Genomic DNA, 27,255 nt, shown 5'->3' with positions numbered 1-27,255 from the left:
TATATATATATATATATATATATATATATATATATATATACATACATACATACATATACATATATATATATATATATATATATATATATATATATATATATATATATATATACACACACACACATACACTACTAATAATCCTATCATATTGTACAAAAAAAAAATGTGTGTGTTATATATATATATATATAAAAAACAAGCCCCTGCTCGCTCGGTTCCACTCTCCGACAATCCTCTGTGGCTATAGAATCAGATTGCAGATCGCAACATCTGATGGTTCGGTCATCCGATGCTCCGGGACTACAACTACAGCTATGTGCCGTTCTAATCCAGTTGTGTAGCTCAGAACAAACACCAGGCAGGCTGTATGTAAGTTCAACCAGGAATCTCTTTTATTGAAAGGAATACAGACTCTTTTATACAGTAAAAGAGGAGGTGTATACCTCCTGCTCATATTACTCTGAGCATACACCTGTGACCAGAAACCTAATTAACATGGGCTAATTAACTAATCCCTTTAGACAGCATGATGACTCAGACATGACCTTTAGGCCAGACTGGCCGTCTTGTAGCTCAGAAAACCCAATCAATATTATCACAAATCAACACCGAACTCTTCTTCACACAATAGCAGCGTTAATTAACACAAACAACAATGGGGATCCAATGACTCTTATATCCCATACTAGACTTATTTACAATACACGTTCTAGCAGGCAACAGACAGACAGGTGGCTGGAATTGACATCAGCATCTCCTAGCAGTATTTGTCCCAGCATTATGAATCAGCCAGTATTTCTAATATGGCAAATCCAGGGTCCCCAGAGTCTGTGTCCCCTGGGGGCCAGGACCCGAATCCACAGTAATACCACCTCAAGGATCCCCAGGCATACAGCTCACAAAGAGCACCGTTCCCCCAAATGCAAGGGCCCCCGATCGATTGGCAAGAGGCTAGCATTCAGTCCCCTCCAAAAGTCTCTCTCCCGTCTAGGTCTGTCACAATATATCTATACATATCTATATATATATATATATATATATATATATATATATATATATATATATATATATATATATATATATATCTATATCTATATAGATCTATATTAGGGCTGCAACTAATGATTATTTTCATATTCGATTAGTTGGCTTAAGGAGAAGTGTGGTGTATAATTTAGTTAATATGTAAAGTTTAAAAAAAGGCAATTTATTCTTAAATATCTCTATGCAGTGGTAAATATAAATAACCAACTATATAGTTAGAGAGCAAAATCTCTAATCCACTCTGAGAATAACAGACAGAAGAGATATACTGTTTATACTATTAGAGGAGATATACTGTATATACTATTAGAGGAGATATACCGTATATACTATTAGAGGAGATATACTGTATATGCTATTAGAGGAGATATACTGTATATGCTATTAGAGGAGATATACTGTATATGCTATTAGAGGAGATATACTGTATATACTATTAGGTTGAATCTGGTAAATATCATCAGACTCAGATTTTGCAGATTTTCAAACAGAACTAACTAATAACTAATATATTATATGCTGGCCATACAAAAACAATGTCTTCCTTCAAAAAAAAAAATGTAATTTTAAGAACGTTCGTTTGATTTTCGAATCGTTAGTGGGGTCAAATCGACGTTCGTTTTCAACCACAGTGACGGGAAAATTTAGAAAACTTCTCGGTCAAAGGAATTTTCAGACAGTGTATGTTGTTTTCGTTCAGATATTACATTCATTTTAAAACAGAGTGTTAAATGCAAGTGAAAATTTCAAACAACATTCTTTCATTCAGAAAATGTACAAAGATTTTTCATATGAATATTCTCATCTGAAAGTTGATCCATGTGGCCAGCATAAGGCTCGGTACACACCTATGCAGTTTGCTTTTGATCTGTTTCCACACTGCTTTTTGCTGTGCGTTAAGTACAGTATAGAGTGCACCAATAGAAAGGTAAAGAAAACTTCTGCCTTTAGAATCACTCACTTCCTGCCCAGGACTACATGTCCCATGAGGCATTGCTCCTCATACATTCACAAGTTCTCAGGCACTTACTGACATGTATAGATGGTGTACTGAGCTGTATGTGTGCTGCACTGTATTTCCTGATATGTAAACAAAGAATGCATTCTGTATGCAGGCCAACTAATCGGCTAACCGATTAATCGATTATGAAAATAGTAATCGATTAATTTCATAATCGATTAGTTGTCGATTAATCGATTAGTTGTTTCAGCCCTAATAGATAGATATATATATATATATATATATATATATATACAGATATATATATATACAGATATATATATATATATATATATATATATATATATATATATATATATATATACAGTGCAATGAGGAGTCAGGCTCCTGCACACTCTCAGTATAGCTGTCTGCCAGTACCTCCTGTACAGGCAGACAGCTACTGGAGAGCAGGAAGATCAATGTACTACAAGAGCGCTCAACAATGCCCTTGCAGTTCATTGAGAACGACAAGTAGTCTGCCAGTGGCAGATGGTAGTTGTAGTTCATTAATTTACAGATTACTGTGAATAAATGATGTTGCCGTGTGAGGGGAGCCGTGCTCTTTTTAAATTTTTCCAGTGTGTGTGGGGAGAAGATCCCCCGCCCGCTGTCAAAGCAGGGGATCAGAGGGGCGCAGGCAGGTGCTCTTTGGTAACATGGTACACCCTAAACACAGGTGTAACAGGTAACATGTTACCTAAGGTGAACTTTGATGATTAATATGGGTTTTTTTTTTTTGTTTTTTTAAACCCTTCCTTCACCTCTAAGTGTGAATATGTGTACATCAAGACACTCTACAGGTATTTAGCAAGCTGTTGTAATAGTAAAGTAAAAGTCACAACATTTCAAACAAGACCTCTTCAAACATTTCAGATACTAAACCTTGAATTGTGGACCCTACTGATAAAGATCTATTAACTCATTGCTGAATGCTGCATTATTTTGCTGCTAACATTTCCTTTCAGCTTATAGAAAATCTTAATGAAAGTCAAAAGTGGGAAAGAAACAAAGTTTGCAAAACATGTCTTTATGGACCTTCCTTTGTGCACTGGTTCAAATCATTTGGTGGAGGGAGGATTATGGTGTGGTGTTGTTTTTCAGGGGTTGGGCTTCCCCTAAGCCTATGTTCACAATTCAGCTGAACTCACACGATTTTAAACTGGCAATGCAGTCCCACTTCGGGGGGGATTTGACAGACATCTTTGCGGGTTCATGCACAGATGTCTATTCAAATCGCCCCAGAAGTCACCAAAAGTGGTGCAGGAACAACTTCTGGAATCGGACAGTGTAGATTTGGCATGTGATTTGACATGTCAAATCCGCCCAAAGTGAACTTGGGCTTAGTTCCAGTGAAGAGAACGTAAGGTGTCAACATAGCAAGACATTTTGGACAATTTCATGCTCCCAACTTTGTGGGTACAGTTTGGGGATGACCCTTTCCTATTCCAACATGACTGCGCACCAGTGCACAAAGCAAGGTCCATAAAGACATAGATGAGCGAGTTTGGGGTGGAGGAACTTGACTGGTCTGCACAGAGTTCTGACCTCAACCCAATAGAACACCTTTGGGATGAATTAGAGCAGAGACTGTGAGCCAGGCCTTCTCATCCCACATCAGTACTTGACCTCACAAATGCGCTTCTGGAACAACAGTCAAACATTCCCATAGACATACACCTAAACCTTGTGGACAGCCTTCCCAGAAGAGTTGAAGCTGTTATAGCTGCAAAGGGTGGGCCAACTCAATATTGAACCCTATCAAATAAGACTGGGATGCCAATAAAGTTAGAGTGCGTGTAAAGGCAGGCGTCCCAATACTTTTTGGCAATATAGTGTATGTTCAGCACTTGACCATTTGCTGAAGAAAGTCCAGAATATGTTTCTTCAAATTAGGTATTTAAAGTGGTTGCCCAACACAGTCCCAACGCAAAGACAAAGCAATTTGCCTCATTTTCTATGGCATAAGTTTATGTCACAACATTGTGGTGGTCTGAACTGAAAAAAAAAAAAAAAAATACTGCATGCAGTACATTTTCTTATTGAAGTGAGCTGTAACAGAAACCACCTCATCCCAACACCATTGTGGTGAACAGAACTTATCGATATGTCACTTGTTATATTTTAAGAAAGTTCTAACAAAAAAAAAATAAAAAAATTCAACACTTTGGTTTTGGATCACACTGGCCGTGTGATCAGCGTGGTTGATGCTGTGAATCGGTGCTGAAGCGAAGAAAAGAGTTTGTAGATCCACTCTGACCCCATCACTAACAAAACAAACGCCAGAACTGCTCTGGATATATTCCAGGACATAGTGTCCTATTTGAGAAAACAGTCAAAATAGCAATGAGGATTACAGCAAAGCAGTCGATTAGAGATAACTATGGAACTGAACTTGGACTGCTATGGCTTCACATATTCATAACTTTCTGTACTGCCTTTTTTGAACAAGCTACATCACTAGTATGACAGAAAGAAGACATCAAATTAATAAACAAGTCTGTGTTCTGCTGGCCCCTCCTTACCTTTACTGAGCATTAACTGTCACACAAAGGGTAAAAACCAAACAAAAGTAGGCATTCCACGTGAGGCTCGGGAGAAGCTGTCCCCTTTGTTATTGTTGTCTTCCACTTCCCTTCTGATCAGGACCCTGGCTCCTTGCCACCTCTGCTAGCCAATCAGATGCATGCAGCACAACAGAGGCTCAGTGCTGGGTCTTGGCCACTGGCCACTGCAGAGCTAAGAGAGATTACATCAGCAGCACACAGGGACTCTAGAGCTGTTCCAAGATAAATCAATTTGGCTTTTTACTGAGAGACCATGGGCAGCTCTCATCATGAGGGACAGCAGCAGAAACCGATCTGTCCCAAAATGTTTCAGGGACGCAGAGCTTACATTTAAGCCTACACAATCACAACTAGCAGACTGAAACGGAAGCTTCTTTCTCGATCGTGTTTAGTAGATATCTCCAGGTGATGTGCAAAATTCAGTTGTCTGCACCTGCCTTCATCTGCAATCAAAGTTCTGAGCGTAGAGTGAGGAAATAAATCCGGCTCAATCAACATCCTACTTCTACTTGACAGTGCTTGTTACAATGTGGTTCCATTGAACAATGGCCCCTTCCTTTAGCTAATGCTACAACTGCTGGTAACTACAGTATTTTCTAAATTTTAGAATATGTAGTCCACAGTAACAAAACAAATGGCAAGTTTACATAACTTACTATTGTGTAAATTAACTGGTAGTTCTAGTACCTGGAATTCCCATTGATTATGATCAACCTGCTATTTAGTACTAAGCTCTACTATACAATCTGGAAATTTTAAAGATTAAAGTGGTAGTAAAGGCTAAAAGTTTACTTTTTTAAATCTTCATGTATTCTATGCACTTAGCAGGAGTGCTGGCTGGGGACCCGAGGAGGAGGAGGACTGGGACTGCTCTGGGCAAAACAGAGCAGGTAAGTATAACATTTCTTTTTTTTTTTTTTAAATGCCTTTAATATGACGCAAAAGGTTGATTTCATGCATTCTATCCATTATGGTAAATAAATAAAAAACCTTCCGTGTGCTGCTCCCCCCACAGTGCTTCTTAAAACTCACCTGAGCCCCCTCTTGATCCAGAGTGTGCATAGGAGTCTTGGCTGTTCCAGGTCTCTCTCTCCTCATTGGCTGAGACAGCAGCGGGAGCCATTAGCTCCCACTGCTATCAATCACAGCCAGTGAGCCAATGAAGAGAGAGCGGAGGGGTGGGGCCAAGCTGCGGCTCTGTGTCAGAGTGGGGCTTGGGAGGGAGTATGCATCAGTGCCCCCATAGCAAGTGGCTTGCTATGGGGGCACTGGTCAAGGAGGAGAAGCCAGGAGCACCAGCAGAATACCTGAGAAAAAGAGGATGTGCAAAACCACTTCACACAGCAGGTATGGAAAAAAAAAAAAAGAAAAAACATGAACCCTTAGAATCACTTTAAAGTTAAAATCCAATTATGTCCCACCAGGTTTCAATCTTAAAGAGCAACTCCACTCGTTGAGAAAAAAAAAAAAACATTCCCCCACCCAGGTGATCCATGTACATTGCAAGTATTTTAACAAACTTTGTTAGATTCCTTTTGTTATTCTGAAGAAATAGCGGTTTGTCTGTGTCCATGTGCAAAGTGAATCTGTATGAGAATGTTTTTATTATTAATCAGCTGCTGCACCTGCAGGACCCTAATGAGGGAAGTGGTAGAGTCTGCATACCTTTAGACATGATTTTATTTTGGGAGTATCTCGCAAAAAAAAAAAAAAATCACATTTTAGTTGGAGCAGATGCAAAAAACTTGAATTGTATCTTAGTGCAGACTTCTGGGAAAGTCAGTAAGCTAATCACACAAGCAGGAAATTACATTTTAAGGGGGCGTTAAGGTAAATTTTAAACACATTGAATTACAATATGACTTGATTCGCAATTGTATACATTATATATATATATATATACACACACACACACACACACATCTATCTATCTATTTCTATATCTATCCCCCTCCCAGGAAAGTTACCCTTTAAATAGTCACATACCCCTGCCAGTTAAAAGCTGTGACTGATTTTTATGTGGAAATGCTTTAAAATTCTTTTCTCTTTGCAGAAATTCTGTTTCCTTCTGCCCACCTACTGAGCTTGCATAGTTGATCCCTCACAAAGACTTGGCTCACAGAGAAGGAGCGTTTCATGGAGGGTTTCAAACCAGGTCAGTGTAAATTACCAACACCACCATTTTTCTGGTGTCAATTACATAGGACAATCATCATTGTCTATCTGATCGCATATTTACTTCTGTGACTTCAACTGGGCTTTACCCACTTCAGCCCCGGAAGATTTTACCCCCTTCCTGACCAGAGCACTTTTTACAATTTGGCACTGCATCACTTTAACTGACAATTGCGCAGTCATGCAATGCTGTACCCAAACTAAATTTGCACCCTTTTTTCCCACAAATAGAGCTTTCTTTTGGTGGTATTTGATCACCTCTGCGGTTTTCATTTTTTGCGCTATTAGACAAATTAAAAAAAAAAAAAAAAAAAAAAAAAAAGACAATTTTGAAAAAACAATATTTTTTATTTTGCTATAATAAATATCCCCAAAATTAAAAAAAAAAGTTTTTATCATCAGGTTAGGCTGATATAGATTCTTCTACATATTTTTGGTTTAAAAAAACAAAAATGCAATAAGCGTATATTGGTTTACACAAAAGTTATAGTGTCTACAAAACTATGGGAAAGATTTATGGTATTTTTATTTATTTTTTACTAGTAATGGCAGTGATCTGCAATTTTTAGCGGTACTGCGACGGATGGATCGGATACTTGCCATATTTTTGGGACCATTGACATTTATACAGCGATCAGTACTAAAAAATTACACTGATTACTGTGTAACTGTCACTGGCAGGGAAGCGGTTAACACTTGGGGGCGATCAAAGGGTTAAATGTGTGTTCCCTTAGCGTGTTCTAACTATATGGGGATGTGACTTCCTAAGGGAGGAGACATATCGTACTTAGTAGGAACAAACAATATATCTTCTCTGCCCTGACAGAACAGGGATTTGTGTGTACACACACACACACACACACACACACACACACAAATCCCCGTGCTGGCACTCAAGCACCTGATCTCGCGTGTCCGGCGGCGATCATGCCCGCGAGCCACATGCATCAGGTCCCCAGCTGTGCAGTGGGCGTGCGCCCTCTGCCAGCTAAGTGGAAGGATGTACCCATAAGGGTTTTTTTACTTTAATGTAGAGAATGATTAAGGACATAGACAAGATTCTCCCATGTAGTTCTGGGCCGATTCCTCACCATTCTCATGATTATTTAACCTCCACAAGGTGAGATTTTGCATGGAAGCCGAGACCGAGGGAGATTGACAGTTATTTTGTGTTTCTTCCTTTTGCGAATAATCGCACCAACTGTTTTCACCCTCTCATCAAGCTTCTTGGCGATGGTCTTGTAGCCCATTCCAGTCTTGTGTAGGTCTATAATCTTGTCCCTGACATCCTTGGACAGCTCTTTGGTTTTTGCCATGGTGGAGAGATTGGAATCTGATTGCTTCTGTGGACAGGTGTCTTTTATACAGGTAACAAGCTGAGATTAGGAGCACTCCCTTTAAGCTTGTTACCTGTATAGAAGACACCTGGGAGCGAGAAATCTTGCTGATTGATACGGGATCAAATACTTATTTCACTCATTAAAATGCAAATCAATTTATAACTTTTTTGAAATGCGTTTTTCTGCATATTTTTGTTGTTACTCTGCCTCTCACTGTTAAAATAAACCTACCATTAAAATTATAGACTGATCATTTGTCAGTGGGTAAATGTACAAAATTAGCAGGGGATCAAAACTTTTCCCCCTGACTGTATGATTTTCTTTCCTTCTCCCACGGGCGGAAGGAAAGAAAATCGCTCAATTCCCCCATCAACCCTAACCGCGCTGCGCTATTGTATTCTGCCACATTCTGAGCATTCCTGGCCGGTAGAATACAATGATTACTGCTAACAGCTATAGCCACAGGCAGTAACCATATGTAGAAAAGTCCGACAGGCTAGTTGTACCCACAATCACATACAATCAGCCTGCCTTTACGTTGATTGAAATTTAGCCGGTCCCTGCTGAACTGGCCAAATTTCAATCCATGCTTAGCCAGGTTAGGAGTAAATTATTTGGAAATGTTGGCACACATAAGCAGACGATTTCACAAAGGGAACAGATTTCAAATAGTCGATTGTATGATTTACTATTCATCACATCTAATCAAAACAAAATCAAAGGATCAAAATGAACTGAAATCATCAAGTGGTCCCTGCGCGCCATAATACTCACAAATGTCACCTTGTCAGTTAGGATTATATTTGTTTTAATATTTTTTTTTTTATTGAAGGGTTTTTAAACAATACAGCAGAATGATTACATTTTCAGGGGCGTGGACAGTACACTGCAAATAGAGCAGAAAAATCCAATCATTGACAAGGGACAGTTGCCAGTAAGGTGCTTGACGAATTATTGCAAAGCCACAACAACAGTATACAAGCCATCATATAATATGAGAAAAAAACAGGAGGTGTAGGCCTCAAAGCTAAAAAAAATGGTGCTCAGAAAATGGAATGCATTTGTTTGGGGTAGTAGGAGTATGCAGCTAATATTCAGGGAAGACGTGAAAAACTGTGGAAATGCTGAAACAAAACAACCAGTTAACACTTTTACGTACTTTTCATGCAATGGAAAGGAAGCTTACATACACAGCAGTTCTTGCACACCCATATCACTACATCATGTTGAATGAAAGTACACCTAAAAAAATAAAATATGGAAAGCTATCACATACTTTCGTAGGAATTGGCAGACATCTGCTTTACCGGTGCAGAGCTCCAAAGCTGAAAGTTTAACATATATCTAACCCAAGAGACTGCAATATATTGCAGCTTATATGTTATGGCTTCATTAGTTATGTTTTTCGGGCTTTCTTTTCTCTTGATTTTCACCTGGTGATCCTGCCAATACCACCCCTTCCTGTCCTAGGGCGACCAATGTTTACTCATTGTACTTTATCTATACAAGAGCAACCATTGTTACCCTAAGTTAGGACTACAGAACACCCACCTTCCATTCTTCTTCATTACATAAGATACAGGTTTGTATTTCATAGACGATACCTTAGTATGTTGATAACATTGTTGGAGAGTTCAGCTGAGTAAACAGGAAATTAAAGACATTCATTCTCTACCAGAATAAAATGGGTATAATCTGTCCTTGCAGAAAATACTCTTAGCCTGAAAAAAGAAAACTACAGCATCCACTACATCTAAGGACTGGCGAACTGTCCTTATGGCATTTTAGTTCTCGAGTTTAGATATACATTAAGAGTATAATCAAAGGCAACATTTTTTTTTTAGTTTTAACTAAAGTGGAGATGGATTACAACACCTTTCAGTTTTTATTGCTGTCTGTGTCCCCGTTAGGAGATTCCCCCTCCCTATTTGTCCTATTTACCATTATTATTGAACGTGAAAGTAAAAGAAAATCTCAAATTTTGGGTTGTCCCCAGAAAATGAAGGGGGGAAATCTTCTTTGTCATTTAAAAAAAAAAAAAAATATTGCTTTTAATATCACTTTAAACATGTGTCAATGCAGGATTTATTTGGTCTACATTTACTTCAAGGGAAACCGCATCTGGTAAAAAATTATCAGGCAAGTGAGAATCATGATTTCATTTTCCTCCAAATCATGCAAAGTTAAAATTTCAGCACTGAATTCATTTTTCAAATAGTTTTTCTTTTTATGAAAATTAATTTCTTCCTGGATAACACAGTGAAGGAACTGAAAGTGTTAAATAACTGAAGGGAATGAAGTAGCCCCATTACTGGTGCACAGCTACAGTTGCTACAAGGAGATTAAATACACCACAGGGTCCTAAAGCCGCCTCCTCTATAATAACTAGATCACACAACAAAAATAGACAGTAACTCCTTTATCTTTTCTAACCTTTTTCACTTGGAGGAACAAAACACAGCACCACTTGCCTAATCATCTGCTGAGAAAACGACTGTTTACCCAAGTCAGTCCTATGTGAAAAGTTTGTGTATGCTATATAGAAGGCAGGATACCACTGGTCTGATTCCAGATTGTGCAATGGCACCATTAGAAAAATGTCCCATATTAGCTGGGGCCAAATTCTACCAGACATTGTTCATCAACTACATATAACAGTTGACAGTGTCATTTCACTATGAGCGTTTGCATTGAAAACCAATATTTTATACCACTAAAAACAGAATGAGGCCACATGTTCTAAATGCATTTCTTCTGGAGAAGAGCAGCTGCAAATTTGTTCCTAAAGCTTAGTACACACCAATAGGTTTTTTTCATTCAACCCAGCAGTGATGAAATAAAAACGGACAGCTCAGAAGGAGCCGCTGTACTAACTATCCAATGTTAGTACAGCAATCTCCTCAGCTGTGGTGCTGTGTTCTCACACGGGGATGACCCCCCACCAGAACACTGCAGTCAGTGATCTCATCCATTGCCCAAGAGCACTGATCGGGAGCCAGTCGGCAAACCTTTTTCGGTCATGCCCATTCGATAGAAGGCAGACAAATGGCCAGCTTCTATTGAATCGCGCATTGCCGTCCGACATTCAGCCCGTGTGTAGTAGGCTTAAGCCAAATTTTGGCGTCTTTAGGCAAGTCAATCGCTTAGGCGTTTATTTCACTGGCCAGAATGTTCATTTACTCCAGTAAGTGAAATGAATAAAAAAGCATTCAAGTGCTAAAAGCAATGTGTTAATACATGATTAGATGCATTTACACAAGTTTACCCTCATTTAAGTGCGTCAGGAGATTTTTTTATGCTTAAAAGCTCCTCTGAGGGTGGCACAGGTGATTTTTTTTTTCTGCCTCTAAACGCCTATAGTGTGCATGGACACATAGGTTAACATGGAGGGGAATTTAGAGGCAGACTGTAAAAGTAGTGTTTCTGAGCTCAAGTGTGCATGAAGCCTTATAGCTTTTTTTGTTTTGTTTTTTGCATAGTTACAGCGGCCTAGTAGGAAACAGCAAAATGAGTCAACCAGTTCACATGCTGACAAGAAGCATGCCGATAAAAAGAGAAAGCAGATTCCCTTCACTGTTCAGTGATGGGTCAAGAACTACCTAAGCTAAGAGGAAGTGGGTTGAGTGATGCTGGCCATCCAATCAGAAAAATAGGATTTTTTCGTCATGCTTACCTGTAAAATCCTTTTCTTTGAGTACATGATGGGCTAATATTCAATACCTGCTAGGTTATACTCCATCTCCAGGTGAATGGACACTGGTAGACCAAAGGTCTTTAGACAGGAAGTGATCCCCTATATAACCCCCTCCTGTATAGGAAGTACTTCAGTTTTGTAGCAAGCACTGAATCCTCAAAAAAAGAGGGGAGGGATCTCCGTGTCCCATGATGTACTCAAAGAAAAGGATTTTACAGGTAAGTATGACAAAAAAAATCCTATTTTCTTTTTCATACATCATGGGACACAGAGTCGGGGTAATATTCATTACCTGCTGGGACGTCCCAGAGCAATAGTCTTGAGGGGAGGAAGACACCCTGCCAAACAATAGCCATCAGAACTTATATGGCAGCCCGCAGTACACTGCGGCCGAAAGCCGAATCCTCAGCTGCTCGAACAACAACTTTATAACATTTTGAGAAAGTATGCACTGAAGACCAGGTAGCAGCCTTACAAATCTGAGCCACAGATATCTGATGGCGAAATGCCCAGGAGGTTCCTACACCCCTGGTAGAATGAGCTCTCACCCTAAAAAGGGAGGAGCTTTATGTTTCAGGCCTATGGCCTGAATGATCAATTGACAGACCCAATTGGCAATGGAAGCCTTGGAAGCTGCCTGCCCCTTCTTGGGTCCTTTTGGTAAAATAAAAAAAAAAGGAGTCTGATCCTTGGATCTCCGCAGATCTAGACAAATAAACCTTGACTGTCTGAACAACGTCCAATTAATGCAGTCGTCTCTCTTCCGCCGAGCGAGGCTGAGAGAAAAAAGGCGGCAAAATAATGTCCCGATTTAAATGAAAGGTCGACACCACTTTTGGCAAAAAGGATGGAACAGGTCGTAACACTACCCTGTCGTGGTGAAGAATCAAGCATGTTGTCCTGCACGAAAGGGGAACCAACTCCGACACCCTTCTAGCCAAGGTGATGGCCATCAGGAAGGCTAGCTTGTGTGACAGCAAGTCTAATGGAATTTCCTTGATAGGTTCAAATGGTTGTTTCTGTAACACAGACAGCACCAAGTTCAAGTCCCAAGGACACATAGGTGACCTAATTGGGGGAAGCAAACGAGTCGCCTCCTGCATAAAGGTTCGGACTAACGAATGGGATGCTAAAGGCCTTTGGAAGAATACTGACAAGGCCAAAATCTGACCTCTGATTGTACTCAAAGCCAATCTGATTTCCACAGCCGACTGTAGAAAAGAGACTTCTCAATCACGTATTGAGAAAGAGATCCCAATCACGTATTTCCAAGGATGCCATTTCTGGCTTCACACCAAGCAATATAAGTCTTCCAGACCTTATGATAAATCTTCCTTGTGACAGCTTTGCTAGCATTCACTAGGGTAGACACTACTGGTCCCGAGATGCCACGGTCCTTCAGCACCCTGGCTTCAATAGCCATGCTGTCAAATTTAGAGACTGTAAATTGGGGTGGAATATAGGACCTTGAGACAGATCGGGGCGATGTGGAAGCGTCCATGGCCCGTCTATTGTCAGTCTCACAATCTCCGGGAACCAGGGCCTTCTGGGCCAGGCTGGTGTCGCCAGAATGACTGGAACCCCCTCTCTCCGAATCCTGCGCAACAAATGTGGAAGGAGAGGGATTGGAGGGAACGCATAAACCAGGGATTACTGGCTCCATGGAACTATCAGAGCATCTGCTCCGATTGCCAGAGGATCCCTTGTTCGGGACACAAAATGCTGTAGCTTGTTGTTGAACCTGGAAGACAATAGGTCGACCTCTGGCCATCCCAAACGCTGGCAAATTTCCTGGAACACCCCTCGGTGTAGGGACCATTACCCCAAGCAGATCTGCTGGCGGCTGAGATAATCTGCCTTCCAGTTTTCTACTCCCGGGATACAGACTGCCGACAGAAAATCGGCACATGTCCCTCTGTCCAGGCTAGTAAGTGGTTAACCTCCTTCAGAGCTGAACGACTCCTGGTACTGTCTTAGTGGTTTATATAGGCCATTGCAGTGGCATTGTTAGACTGAACCCTGATAGGGCAGTCCTGAAGCTCCACCGTCCAGGATCGAAGGGCCAGACATACTGCCCGTAATTCTAGGACGTTGATGGGCAGGATCTGTTCTGTTCCTAACCATTTCCCCTGAGCCCTTCTAGGGTCGCTCCACAGCCTGAGAGACTGTCATCTGTAGTCAGTACTCTCCAAGTTAACGGGAGAAAGGATTTTCCCTTTCGCAGGTTCTGATCCTGTAACCACCAGTTTAGACTTAAGCGTGCCCTAGGAGATAAGCACATTGGATAATCCAGGGCTTATCCTCTTCTGTTCCAAGCCAACAAGATGTCTTGTTGTAAAGGCCTGGAATGGAACTGAGCATAGGGCACTGCCTCGAAGGAGGATACCATCCTCCCTAGAAGACTCATACAGAGCCGAATGGAGGGTTGTCTGGTGCCCCTTATCTGACGCACCTGAACCTTCAGGGCACAGAACCTTACAGCTGGCAAAAATACTCTTGCTTGAACGGTATCTAGGATCAGACCTAAATACTTCAGACTTTGAGCTGGTTTCAAGGCTAACTTTTCGGTATTTATGATCCAGCCTAAGCTTTTCAATACCGCACTGTGCATATTATGCTCTGTTTTAGAGCATGTAATGAGTGATCGCTGAGCAGGAGGTCGTCCAGATACCCGAGCACCAGGATCCCTTGGGCCCTTAAAAGACCCAGTACTGGTGCTAGGACCTTTGTGAACACCCGGGGAGCTGTAGCAAGCCCGAAGGGTAGAGACACAAACTGAAAATTACGTTCCTCTACTGCAAAATGTGGGAACCTCTAATGAGGCTGAAAGATAGGTATGTGTAAATACGTGTCTTATTTCGATGGAGGCTAGAAAGTCTCCCCTCTGGAGTGAGGCTAATACTGAGTGGACAGACTCCACCCGAAAGGCATGTATCAGAAGATACTTGTTCAAGGATCTTAGGTCCAAAATGGGCCTTGTGTCCCAATTTGGTTTCTGAACCATAAACAGGTCTGAGTAAAACCCTGTGCCCCTTTTGGATACAGGAACCTCTACAATCACTCCTTGATGCACTAGATGATGTAGTGCCTGAAGCAGTAAGTTTCTTTTTGGAGGATCCGAGGGAACGCTGGATCTTAAAAACCTGAGGGGGAACCCCCCGCAAATCCAGCTTGTAACCGCGAGATATAATTGAGATGACCTACTCGTCCTGAATTATTGTTCTCCAAATGTCCGCAAAGAGCAGCAGCCTTCCCCCCCACTCGATGGAGTGGGGGTGTCCCCTCAAAAGGAGGGCTTGGTGCTGGGTTTAAAAGAGCTTTGGACCCAGGGCTTGCCTGGCCGCAGAATCGCCTTGACGCTGAGACATTTGAGGAAGCAGTCCCTGAGGTTTTAATCGAGGGATGTCTGGTGCGTTTCTTCACAGGAAGTAGAGAACTCTTCCCTCCAGAAATCTTTTTTATATATTTGTCCAAATGATCACCAAACGTTCCCCATGAAAAGGGAAACCTGCCAATATCTTTTTACAAGCAAGCTCAGCTGACCAGTTCTTAGGCCACAAAAGTCTGCGCATATGTACAGACAAGAGAGCCAAACGAGAAACCTGTTGTATTGAATCCTTTACGGCGTCAACAGCAACACAGTGCTTGAGGAATATCTTTCCTACCTTTAGGCAGATCATCCTCCTGGTTAGGCCTATCAGGCCATTTGACCTGATCCTTTACGGACTGGCAGATACCAATTGCTGCAACAGCTGGCTGAATAGCAGAACTGGCAAAGAAAAGGAAGCCTTTAATAATCACTCCAATTTCTTGTCAACAGGGTCTTTCAAGCCCTGTGCGTTATCTACCGGACAAGTTAAGTTCTTGTTTAAGGAATAGACTGCTGCATCTACGGCTGCCATGCTCCATTTTTTAGTGAACTTTTCATCCATGGGATAAAAAAGGGAAAACCTCTTATGAGGAACAAAAATCCTGTCAGGATGTTCCCAATCAGCATACACTGCCTGTTCCAACACAGGGTGTAGGTGGAAAGACTGTGTGGCCTGAAGAAGCCTCGGGGATCCCAAAGAGGACCAGGGGGGCTCAGTCACCTCTGCAAGAGGCAACTTAAAGGCAGAACGAACCATTCCAGCCAGAGTCAGGATCGAAAGCCTCTGCGACTGAAAGGCAGACATCAACTGGATATCTTCTTGTCCAGACTGCTCGGAAGCGGACTCATCTGCCGGGCCTTCTACAGAATCCTGAGCTTTAAGCTCTTCCTCATCCTCAACCCATTCCTTCTTCAGACTAGGAGGCTTCAGGGAGGCGAATCTGTCATGCTTCTTGCCACCCTGCAGAATGGAGGCAATCACGCCAGCAATTCTATGCTCTAACCCGGCTAGGGCCGAAGACAGTTTATGCTTGGTGATAAAGGGTGAAGCAGTAGCATTGACTGTAGGCACAATACCAGCTAGGCGCAGCGGCTCAGATTGCCCGGAAGCCTCTGGTCCTTCAGGGGATACAACACTAGGAATACGACTAGGTTCATCAGGAACTACTGATGACATAGGCGTGCCCTTCCCTGTAGTGTTAGTCCTGCTCCTCTTTTTTGAAGACATTTACCAGCCACACAGAGAGAGAATACAGTGGGAACCTCGGATTGCGAGTAAAGCGGTTAACGAGCATTTCGCAATACGAGCAATTATTTTTTTAAAATCCTGACTCTTTGTGAGTGTCATCTCACAAAAGGAGCAGGATTCAAGCCTCTGCAGTGTGCAGTACCGCATTCGGCCAGAGGTGCGGGGCGCCGGTGACACTCAAAGCCGTTGGGAATTACTCCGTTCCCGAGTGTTTCCGAACCTTTCCAGGTGCATCCGAGCCATCTCTGAGTTTTTCCGAGTCTCTCGGGCGCCCCCCCCACCTCTGGCCACATGCGGTATTGCATGCAATAGAAGTCAAAGTGGAACGAACTATCTTCGTTTCCATTAACTTCTATAGGGAAACACGCTTTGATATGCAAATGCTTTGGATTACAAGCAATCTCCTGGAACGGATTATGATCGTAATCCAAGGTTCCACTGTACTTGGGTGTAGTATTAAAAACACCTCAGAAGGGAGACCCTTTAATAGGGCTCACCAAACCCCTGTGTAACAATCCTGCTAAGCACCTTTAGCCTGCCAAGCAACACTTGGTGACTCATCTGACCCAAGTAAGGAGAAATGAACTGCTGCAAGTGCCTGTTCAGAGCCTGCTCTGTGTCCCAAAGCTGCCTTCTGGAAGCACAGCATGCTTGGCCTATGCAGCGTAAATAAGCTGGGTGTGCATCAGAACGTTCTGTGAGTGCGTGGCCCCGGTGAACGGGCGTGGCTGTATTCACATATGACGTGAATCTTCGTACGCCCAGATAAAGGCTACCATGCATGTGCGGCAAAGCCGCGTGCGCCATGGCCGTCAAACTGCCAAGTCCAGCGGCGCTTTTGCGAAGCAAAAAGGGTACACTTTGCAAACACCCACAGCTAGCCTAAAACTAACCCATATGGTCACCGCACACAGGTGCCCAGCCTCTAGCTAGCTTGACTGAGACACCCAACAATAATGGGTAAAGGAGTTTCACTTACCCGTCCAGGCACAGGGCAGCTTAGAAACTAAGAGCCCAAACTTCATCCATCATGGCAAGTTCCTGTCACTTGAGGACTTTCAAAGACTGGGTACCCTTTTCATGTTTAGGGTCCACTCCCTTGGACCTGCACAGCACCCTGCAGGAATGCCTTAGCACTGTAATGTCCAGGATTCCACTTTGCAGGGTCCATCGTCCAGAGGCCGCATAACAGGGAAAACCTTGCAGGATCTTGAGTCTACCTTGCGAGACTCGGGTACCATTTATCTAAGCATATAAAGTGTCAAATGGATCCGATTGGTCAATCCCTTGATTAATTTAAGAACCATTTGTGGGACTAGATACGTGGAGCTCAGAGAGCTCAAACAAACCATGCCATCCACCTTGCAAACACTGGTAAAAAACTGAAGTACTTCCTGTATGGGAGTGATCATATAGGGGATCACTTCCTGTCTAAAGACCTTTGGTCTACCAGTGTCTATTCACCTGGAGATGAAGTATAACCCAGCAGGTAATGAATAATAGCCTGACTCTGTGTCCCATTATGTATGAAAAAGAAATGCCTTTTATTTACTGAAAAATGCAAGATGTTCTCTGAACGGCAGTTGCGCTGAGCAAGCATCCCTTGAGTTCACTATGCAAAAGGGCGAAGCACTTTGGAGCACACAGATGTATCCAGCCAATTCTATTAAATGGGGTATACGAGTTTATAGTCACTTTACGATGAAGCAACGTCTAGACCAGGGGTCTCCAATCTTTTCAAACAAAGGGCCAGTTTATTGTCCTTTAGACTTTAGGAGGGACGGATTGTGGCCAGCAGAGGCAGAAAATGTCACGGGCCCAGCATCACTGAAAATAAATATGGCCTCATGGTTGGTGGTCAATACGAGTAGTGCCCCTATTAGTAGGAGGAATAGTATCCCGTTATTGGTATCGATGGAAGACATAGTGCCCCATTGTTGGTGTCAGTGGGAGGAATAGGACCAGATAGCGGCTAGCAAAGGGCCACGTCTGGCCCTCGGGCTGCAATTTGGAGACCTTCTGGGCTAGACCAAAACTAGCATCAGTATTCTGATAGATATCAAAGTGTTTCATTATAAAGATCGACATAAAGAAGTCCCACCTCCACCTATCCTCTAGCAATAATCTGTCACAGAATCAGCAGCACAATGCAGTGATGCTGACAGATATCAGGTGAGCAAGAAAAACCGTGACACTTTCTTGGCAATCCCCAACACCTCAGCACTCCCTATGGTGAAGAGACTGAAACAGCTGCCAAACACACAAACCTCTTACATTTGATCCCAGTGGCCTCATGTTACGCCTCTTGGGTTTTATTAGCAGGTGGATAGCCAGAGGCAAATTTGAGCTTCTGTATTGGCTGGATTATTCTCATGGTGTGTACTGTCTGAACAGCTTGATGTGAACTAGACAGTGTAGAGAAAGGAATATTGCTATTACCAGCCCAATCTACACCACTGGTGCACAACATGTGGGTGGGATCTCAGTCCCTGAGATTCCCTGATTTGTTATAGACTTAAAACAGAATCTCAAATTTACTAAGGCCCCGCTACAAACTGGAAACCTGAAAGCGTGCCATCATATTTCCAAAAAACTTTACAGCAAATGTAACATAAAGACACTTAACAGGACAGAAAACAAATTGTACACACACCCTGATTGTTAGAATGTAATAGCAAAATGACAGAAAAGGCAAATTTGACCTCGATAGGGGGAGACTGGCTTTATCAAACTCACAAAGCTGTATTGCACGCCTTATTTTCCATTAAAATAATAGTTTTTTTTAAATGTTGGAGAACTATACTTATACCAGTAAATGAATACATGTGATAATGTGATGAAGTTTTGGCACTTGTCCTCATATAAACACATTTTACTCTTAGTTATACTACAACAGGGCACTCCAACATTTTTGGGACACAGTTTTAGATTAAATTATACTTGTCATAAGAGAAATGTGGGCTGCCATTGCTGACCTGTATCAAAAGGTTACTTGGTTGTCATGCTGAAGCTTTGACTACTGACTAGGAACCATTAAAGAGATGAAGAATTCTGATTTTACTCTGACTTACTGTATTTGTGAGTTATCGTAAGCAGATACGATCACTGGAATACTACATTATCTTACTTGGATGTTTTTGATACACCAATACCCTGTGTACCTAATTACAACTAAGCCTGGGAGAGAGGCATTAGTGAGTTCAGCGCCCTAGAGCAGTGTTGGTCAACTTAAAATATATAGGGGGACTCAAGTGCAGCCCCAGACATCATTAAATGGCCACACATAGTATTTGTGAATGTGATACTACAGAAAGCTTTTAAAAACTGTAAACAGACCCCACAATTACTCTATGTGTTTAATAATTCACCCGTATGGATCATAGCATTTTGGTTTAGAAAAATACAATCTCTTTTTAGAGAACTTATTTGGAGGAAAAAACAACCACTTATAAAGTTAACTACAATAATGCTAACCAAAGAAGCTGGTGGACTGGCGATTCCCCATCCTAAAAATAATTTTTTAGCCTCCCAATTACAGCATTTTTGTGGATGGACAGTAGTATCAAATTCTGATCCTATACAGAGCCTGCTACTATCTGTGTATGACGAATACTCATTAATTTTCTCTATTGGAGACTAGAAATCAATTGTCTGATAAAATATTTTTTACAGGTAATGATTTGACAAAGTATGAGAGGAAATGAAAAAAATTACTGAAATAAAGGGTTATATATGTTATATACTCCAATATGGAACAAAGTAGTTATGGGGAACTGATGAAACTGGAAGGGGTTGAGATGTGGAGGCTTAAGGGACTAAGGTATATGGCGAAGCTATTTCAGGAAGATGTGATTAAAACCTTTATTGAATTAGGAAACTAATATAATATCCCAAATCAAAGACTGCAAACAGGCAACAGGAAATTGTCAGAAACTGTGGACATGCTAAACAGATCAGAGACATGCTTTAGGAGACAGCCATAGAGTGGAAACACATTATACAAGACTGCTTAGAGATCACTGCTACTATAGGCCCCTTTGTTAATCAATGCTTCCCTCATTTGTGCTCCCTACAGCCTTCTAAATATTATTTGTGGTACAGTGAGGGAAAAAGTATTTGATCCCCTAATTTTGTACGTTTGCCCACTGACAAAATAACGATCGGTCTATAATTTTAATGGTAAGTTTATTTTAACAGTGAGAGACACAACAATAAAAATATCCAGAAAAACGCATTTCAAAAAAGTTATAAAAAGATTTGAATTTTAATGAGTGAAATAAGTATTTGACCCCTTCGCAAAACATGACTTCGTACGTGGGTGGCAAAACCCTTGTTGGCAATCATAGACGTCAGACGTTTCCTGTAGTTGGCCAAAAGATTTGCACACATCTCAGGAGGGATTTTTTTCCCACTCTTTGCAGATCCTCTCCAAGTCATTAAGGTTTCGAAGCCGACGTTTGGTAACTCAAACCTTCAGCTCCTTCCACATATTTTCTTTGGGATTAAGGTCTGGAGACTGGCTAGGCCACTTCAGGACATTAATGTGCTTCTTTTTGAGCCAATCCTTTGATGCCTTGGCTGTGTGTTTTGGGTCATTATCAAGGAGGTTCTCGCCTAAGATTTGACAGTACATGTCCTTGACCATCGTCCCTTTGACGCAGTTAAGTTGCCCTGTCCTCTTAGCAGAAAAACACTTCCAAAGCATAATGTTTCTACCTCCGTGTTTGACGGCGGGGATGGTGTTCTTGGGGTCACAGGCAGCATTCCTCCTCCAAACACAACGTGTTGAAGCCAAAGAGCTTGATTTTGGTCTCATCTAACCACATCATTTTCACCCAGTTCTCCTCTGAATCATTCAAATGTTCATTAGCAAGCTTCAGACGGGCCTTTACATGAGCTTTATTGAGCAGGGGGACCTTGCAGCCCCTGCAGGATTTCAGTCCTTCAAGGCGTAGTGTGTTACCAATTGTTTTCTTGGCGATTATGGTCCCAGCTGCCTTGAGATCATTGACAAGATTCTCCCGTGTAGTTCTGGGCGATTCCTCACCGTTTTAATGATCACTGAAACAGCACAAGGTGAGATCTTGCATGGAGTCCCAGACTTAGGGAGATTGATAGTTATTTTGTGTTTCTTCCATTTGTGACTAATCGCACCAACTGTTTTCACCCTCTCATCAAGCTTCTTGGCGATGGTCTTGTAGCCCATTCCAACCTAGTGTAGGTCTACAATCTTGTCCCTGACATCCTTGGACAGCTCTTTGGTCTTGGCCATGGTGGAGAGATTGGAATCGGATTTATTACTTCTGTGGACAGGTGTCTTTTATACAGGTAACAAGCTGAGATCAGGAGCACTCCCTTTAAGAGAGTGCTCCTAATCTCAGCTCATTACCTGTATAGAAGACTCCTGGGAGACAGAAATCATGCCAATTGATAGGGGATCAACTACTTATCTCACTCATTAAAATGCAAATAAATTTATAACTTTTTTGAAATGCATTTTTCTGCATTATTTTGTCGTTATTCTGCCTCTCACTATTAAAATAAACCTACCATTAAAATTAGAGACTAATTTCTTTGTCAATGGGCAAAGGTACTAAATCAGCAGGGGATCAAATACTTTTTTCCCCTCACTATATACCTACCTGCTCTGTGTAATGATTTTGCATGGAGCAGCCCCGGTCCTCTTCTCAGGTCCACCTCTGGCACTCCCAGCCCCTCCCTCCTGTCGAGTGCCCCCGTAACAAGCAGCTTGCAATGAGGGCAACCCAAGAAGGCTCACTCCCGAGCCGCTACTCTGCGAGTCAATTCACACACACAGCCGAGACTCGGTCCTGTCCCTTCTCTCGCCTCATTAGCAGTAATTAAAAGCAGCGGAGGCCAGCCAATGAGGATGGAGATTCCCCAGAGAGGTGAGACTCTAGTGCACATCACTGGACCAGGTTTTTTGAGTGAGCATCTTTATACTACCACTGGCCACTAATGTATGCTCAAATCAGCTGCAATATGACCTAAAAAATACCAGTGTAAATTCTAACTTTGACTCCGACTACTAGCAGGGTGCGTTGTTCCCTCCCTCGCTATCCAGATGAGCGAGCCAACATTTGGCTGTCAAGGAAAATGCTGCGGAATGTCACATCTCATTGACAGCTTGTTCAACCAGTCAGTTCCGGAGGGACACAGAGATGGGTTGGTGTTTTCTCTGCTCTTCATGGTGGTTCTGTTGCTAGCAAGTTTTTGCTAGTGTGACATGTCCCTTGCTGCTGATTTTCTCTCATCTCTAGTCAGTAAGTGAAAAGCTAATTTGATGCTAGGAACAATGTTTTATTTTTCTAAAATGTTAGGTAGACCCCAACAATGGCCTTCTCCTATAAGCTAGATGTCGGTCTGTGAAATATATCATTGAAAGTATTTTGTTATGTTTTACAAGTAAATATACTTTTGAATATATACGTTTGAAATGCAAAGATGTCCAGTGTTCTCTGCGCGATGTGTCATCTCAGAGCGTTTATTGAGCTCTATCAATTCTTTATATGGTACTACAAGTCAACTAGTGCCTAAGCTTTGGGGAAAAAGAGTTTGTTACCCCAACAATTAGTTTTCCTGATATGTGTCTGTTGTACCATGTACTTTCATGAGGAAGTATCCTGTTCTCTTTGTATTGCTTCCTTTGTATGAAATCCCTGGTGTTACTGCCAGCCACTCTGCTTTCCTATTAAAAACTGACCACACCAAGCAGAACACACCATGCTCAATTCTCTAGCTATGCTGGGATCTCCATGTAATCTCCTCCAATAATCAGACTTGTCCTGACATGCCCCCGCTGCACAGCCATTTACTGGTAAGCTCAGTGTACTGCTGTTTCTCCTCCCCCAGCTCTCATGCAGCCGAGTACTGAGGGAATGTGATCACTTATTAAAAAAATATATATATATATGTTTTTATTATACCTATAAACAAATGTTTTGCCTTTTATTTCTATTTTAAACTGAATGGATTGTTTTACAAGGTGATCGTTTAGTAGTAGTTAGTAGTTTAGCATAATAACTGGACAGGGTTGACTACACTCAAAAGAAAGATGTGTGTTGTCAGGCCACAAAAGAAAATTAGTAGCTGAGTACATCTCCGGGGGATTAACTTTTTTTTTTTTTTGTACTTGCAGGGTCTTTGAAGGGGGGAAAAAGCACAGGGAACTATTCATGCATTGTAGAGATGTCCTGCATAGGTTTTCCTTCTTTGTTTTGACATAAAGCTGATCTAAACTCTCTCAGTCAACATTTACGATTTGTAATCCTTATACTGCTAGCATTAGTAAATAGATACGAAGGTGTATTATATTAATTTTATTTTTATTACACTACATTTCTTTAGTTGCTTCCTGGTTTCTGGCCTAGGCCCAAATCATGACATACTTTCCAGGAGTCTTCATGGGCATTTTTTTCTTTCACGTGGAAGAAAGGATAAGGGGGTTTCTCAGAAATACACATCCCCCTGCCTTTATGCCTGTTCTAAGTTCAGATGGATTTAATAAAGTGAATGTTACATGAATCATTTGCACTTACTCTAGATGGCTGTGGCAAGAAATGCTAGGGGGGTGTTTTCAAAGTGGTTTCTCGACAAAATAGAGCATGGATGGGTGAGTTTGCTATGAATATTAAAAGTGAAAAAGTTTTCACACTGCGGTGCTCAGATACTGTTAAGTTCTGCTTTAAAGTTTTAGGCCTGCAAACAAGAAATTAAGTGCCTCTCAAACAACTTGCTCCAGTTTTCAAAAAAGCACCTGAAGGACTCCGACAGTGAGGAACAAGATTCTCTGATCTGATGAAACCAAGATTGAGCAGTTTGGCCTCAATTCTAAACGTAATGTCTGGAGGAAACCAGGCACCGCTTATCACCTGCCCAATAACATCCAGCTGTGAAGCATGGTGGTGGCAGCATCATGTTTTGGGGGTGTTTTTCACCAGCAGGAATTCAGAGACTGGTTGGGGTTGAGGGAAAGCTGAGTAGAGCATAGTACAGAGATATCCTCAATGAAAACCTGTTCCATAGCACTCAGGACCTCAGACTGGGCCGAAGGTTCACTTTCCAACATGACGCCGATCCTAAGCACTCAGCCAAGATAACACAGGAGTGGCTTAGGGACAACTCTGTGAATGTACTAGAGTAGCCCAGCCAGAGCACTGGAGTTCTCTAGAGAGACCTGAAAAAGGCTGTCCGACGGTCCCCACCCAATCTGACTGAGCTTGAGAAGATTTGCAGAGAAGATTTGCAAAGAAGAATTGCAGAAAATCCCCCAATCCAGGTATGCAAAACTTGTGGCTTCATACCCAAAAATCTCCAGGCTGTAATTGCTACCAAAGGTGCTTCAGCAAAGTACTGAGTAAAGGGTCTGCATACTTAAGTGTGATATTTTAGTTTTTTTTTCTTTTAATAAATTCACAGACATTTCTAAAATTCTGTTTTCAGTTTCATTATGGGGTACTGAGTGTAGATTAATGAAAAAAAATGAATTTAACCACTTCCCATCCAGGCCAATTCTGACATTTCTCTCCTACATGTAAAATTCATTTTTTTTGCTAGAAATTTACATAGAACCCCCAAACATTATATAAGTTTTTTAGCAAAGATCCTAGAGAATACAATGGTGGTCGATGCAACATTTTATCTCGCACGGTATTTGTGCAGCAATTTTTCGAACACTTTTTTTTGGAAAAAAAAAAAAAAAACAAACAGTTTCATGCTTTAAAAAAAAAAAAAAACATTAAAGTTAGCCCAATTTTTTTGCATAATGTAAAAGATGAAATTACTCCGAGCAAACAGATACCCAACATGTCACACTTCAAAACTGCACACGCTCGTGGAATGGCGCCAAACTTCGGTACTTAAAAATCCCCATAGGGGACGCTCCAACGTTCGCGGCGATACCTCACGTGTGGTTCGAACATCGTTTTCATGTGTGGGCGGGACTTACGTATGCGTTTGTTTCTGCATGCGAGCACGAGGGGAAAGGGGCGCTTTAATTTTTTTTTATTATTATTAATTTTACTTTACTTTTTTAGTTTGATACTTTTAAAAAAAAATAAAATATTTTGATCACTTATATATATTCCTATTACAAGGAATGTAAACATCCCTTAATAGTAATAGGAATATGACATGATCAGTCCTCTATACAGTGAGATCCCACATCTCACCTCTAGGCTGGGAAGCCTGAAATAAAAAAAAAAAAAGAATTAAAGAGCTTCCCAGCCGAGGTGGCGCCATTCGTTTGAATGCAGAGGCCGGGCGTGACGTCATAACATCGCGCCCGGCCTCTGAACAATCATAGAGACTACGGCGACCATCTGGTCCACCGGAAATCTCTATGGTCACCATCCGGGGCCAGTGGATCCTGTGCCCGACTCATCGATGGAAGCGGTGAGTCGGTAGAAGCACCGGATGGCGGTGGGAGGGGGTTGTCCCCTCTCGCCGCGCGTAAGAACGATCAAGCGGCAGAACAGCAGCATGATCATTCTTATGGTGTAGGGAATTGCCGGCTGATAACTGAATGATGCCTGTAACTGCAGGCATCATTCAGATATACCCGCTCAAAGTCAAGGACGTCCTGGGACGTACCTTGGGCGGGAAGTGGTTAAACAAATGTATCAGGCTGCAAAATAACATAATTGAAAAAAAAGTCAAGGGGATCTAAATACTTTATGAATGCATAGTATAAATTATATAAAGCTGTGTTTACTTTGAATACCCGATGATGTGATGGCAAATATCCTGTTTTTTTTATCTCTCACGTGTGATTGGGTATTTAGAGTCAACACAGGTTCACATTATTGACTAACATTTACTTTCCAAAGTAAATATTTTGCTGGGTGAGGAACATTTAGTAATCCAAACCCCTCTGACTAGCAGAAGCATTGGGGTTATTTCAAACGATTAAAGACTGCCGAAAGTGTATTGTTTTCAAGTAGACCCTTTCTGTCAGATATTGAGATATCAAGTGAGACAAGTAGAAAGCCGCACCTGCATATGTAAGTAAAGTTGTTGCCTCCCATGCCATGTACATACATACTTCGCTATACACAGAAACATGGTCCCTCATAGATTAACAAATAAAAAAAAAAAATAAAAAAAAAGGGGGATTTGCACTAAGCAAATCTTTTTTAAATATAAAATGGGGTTCCACTCCAATTTTTAACTTAATTTTTAACCCCCTTCAGTAAAATTTTTTATCGCTGTAATTACCTTTATATTGTACTTTATTGTGGCACTTCCTGTCTCTCCTCCCATGGGAGTAGGCGTGTTTATTGCCTTTCCCCGCCGCCACACTGTCTCCTGGGAGCTTAGTGTCAGGCTTCCCAAGATTCAGTGCGGAAACAATGATCATGCGTCTGAACAAGCTGTGAATGAACAGCATTCACCGCATCCAGGAAATCAATGCTTGTGGGCTTCACATGCCCACAAGCAAGATGGAATCAGCCAGCATCACATTTTTAAAGTTATTCTTCAGTACGAAAACAGACAGAGGAGGAAATATTACACCCAAACTGAGTATTATTTTGGGATTAGCAAAGTGTCTCAATGACCTAAAAGATTGGTCGCCGGACTCCCGCTTTAAGGTGGTTCTAAAAGGTAAAATATATATATTTTTACCTTAATACATAGTCACCAGCAAGTCCACCTCTGAATGGCTCACAAAACAAAATTAAGGTTTTGGAGTGGCCTAGTCAAAGTCTGTACTTAAATCCGACTGGGGTGCTTGCTCTGGCATGACCTTAAAGTAGATGTAACCCCTCACATATACCCAGTGAAGTTAACAGCCTCA

At 41.6% G+C, this 27,255-nt stretch overlaps 1 protein-coding gene across 10 annotated transcripts in view; it reads right to left on the bottom strand.

The window, feature by feature from the left end:
• The window catches only part of KMT2C (lysine methyltransferase 2C), a 454,559-nt gene that overhangs the window by 292,919 nt on the left and 134,385 nt on the right, over positions 1-27,255 (bottom strand). The gene's annotated exons all lie outside the window — the stretch shown is intronic.

Source organism: Aquarana catesbeiana, linkage group LG05 (assembly GCF_042186555.1).
Source record: "Aquarana catesbeiana isolate 2022-GZ linkage group LG05, ASM4218655v1, whole genome shotgun sequence".
NCBI lineage: Eukaryota > Metazoa > Chordata > Amphibia > Anura > Ranidae > Aquarana > Aquarana catesbeiana.
The sequence above is the reverse complement of the archived record's forward strand: the minus strand, read 5'-3'. Positions and strand labels throughout refer to the sequence as shown.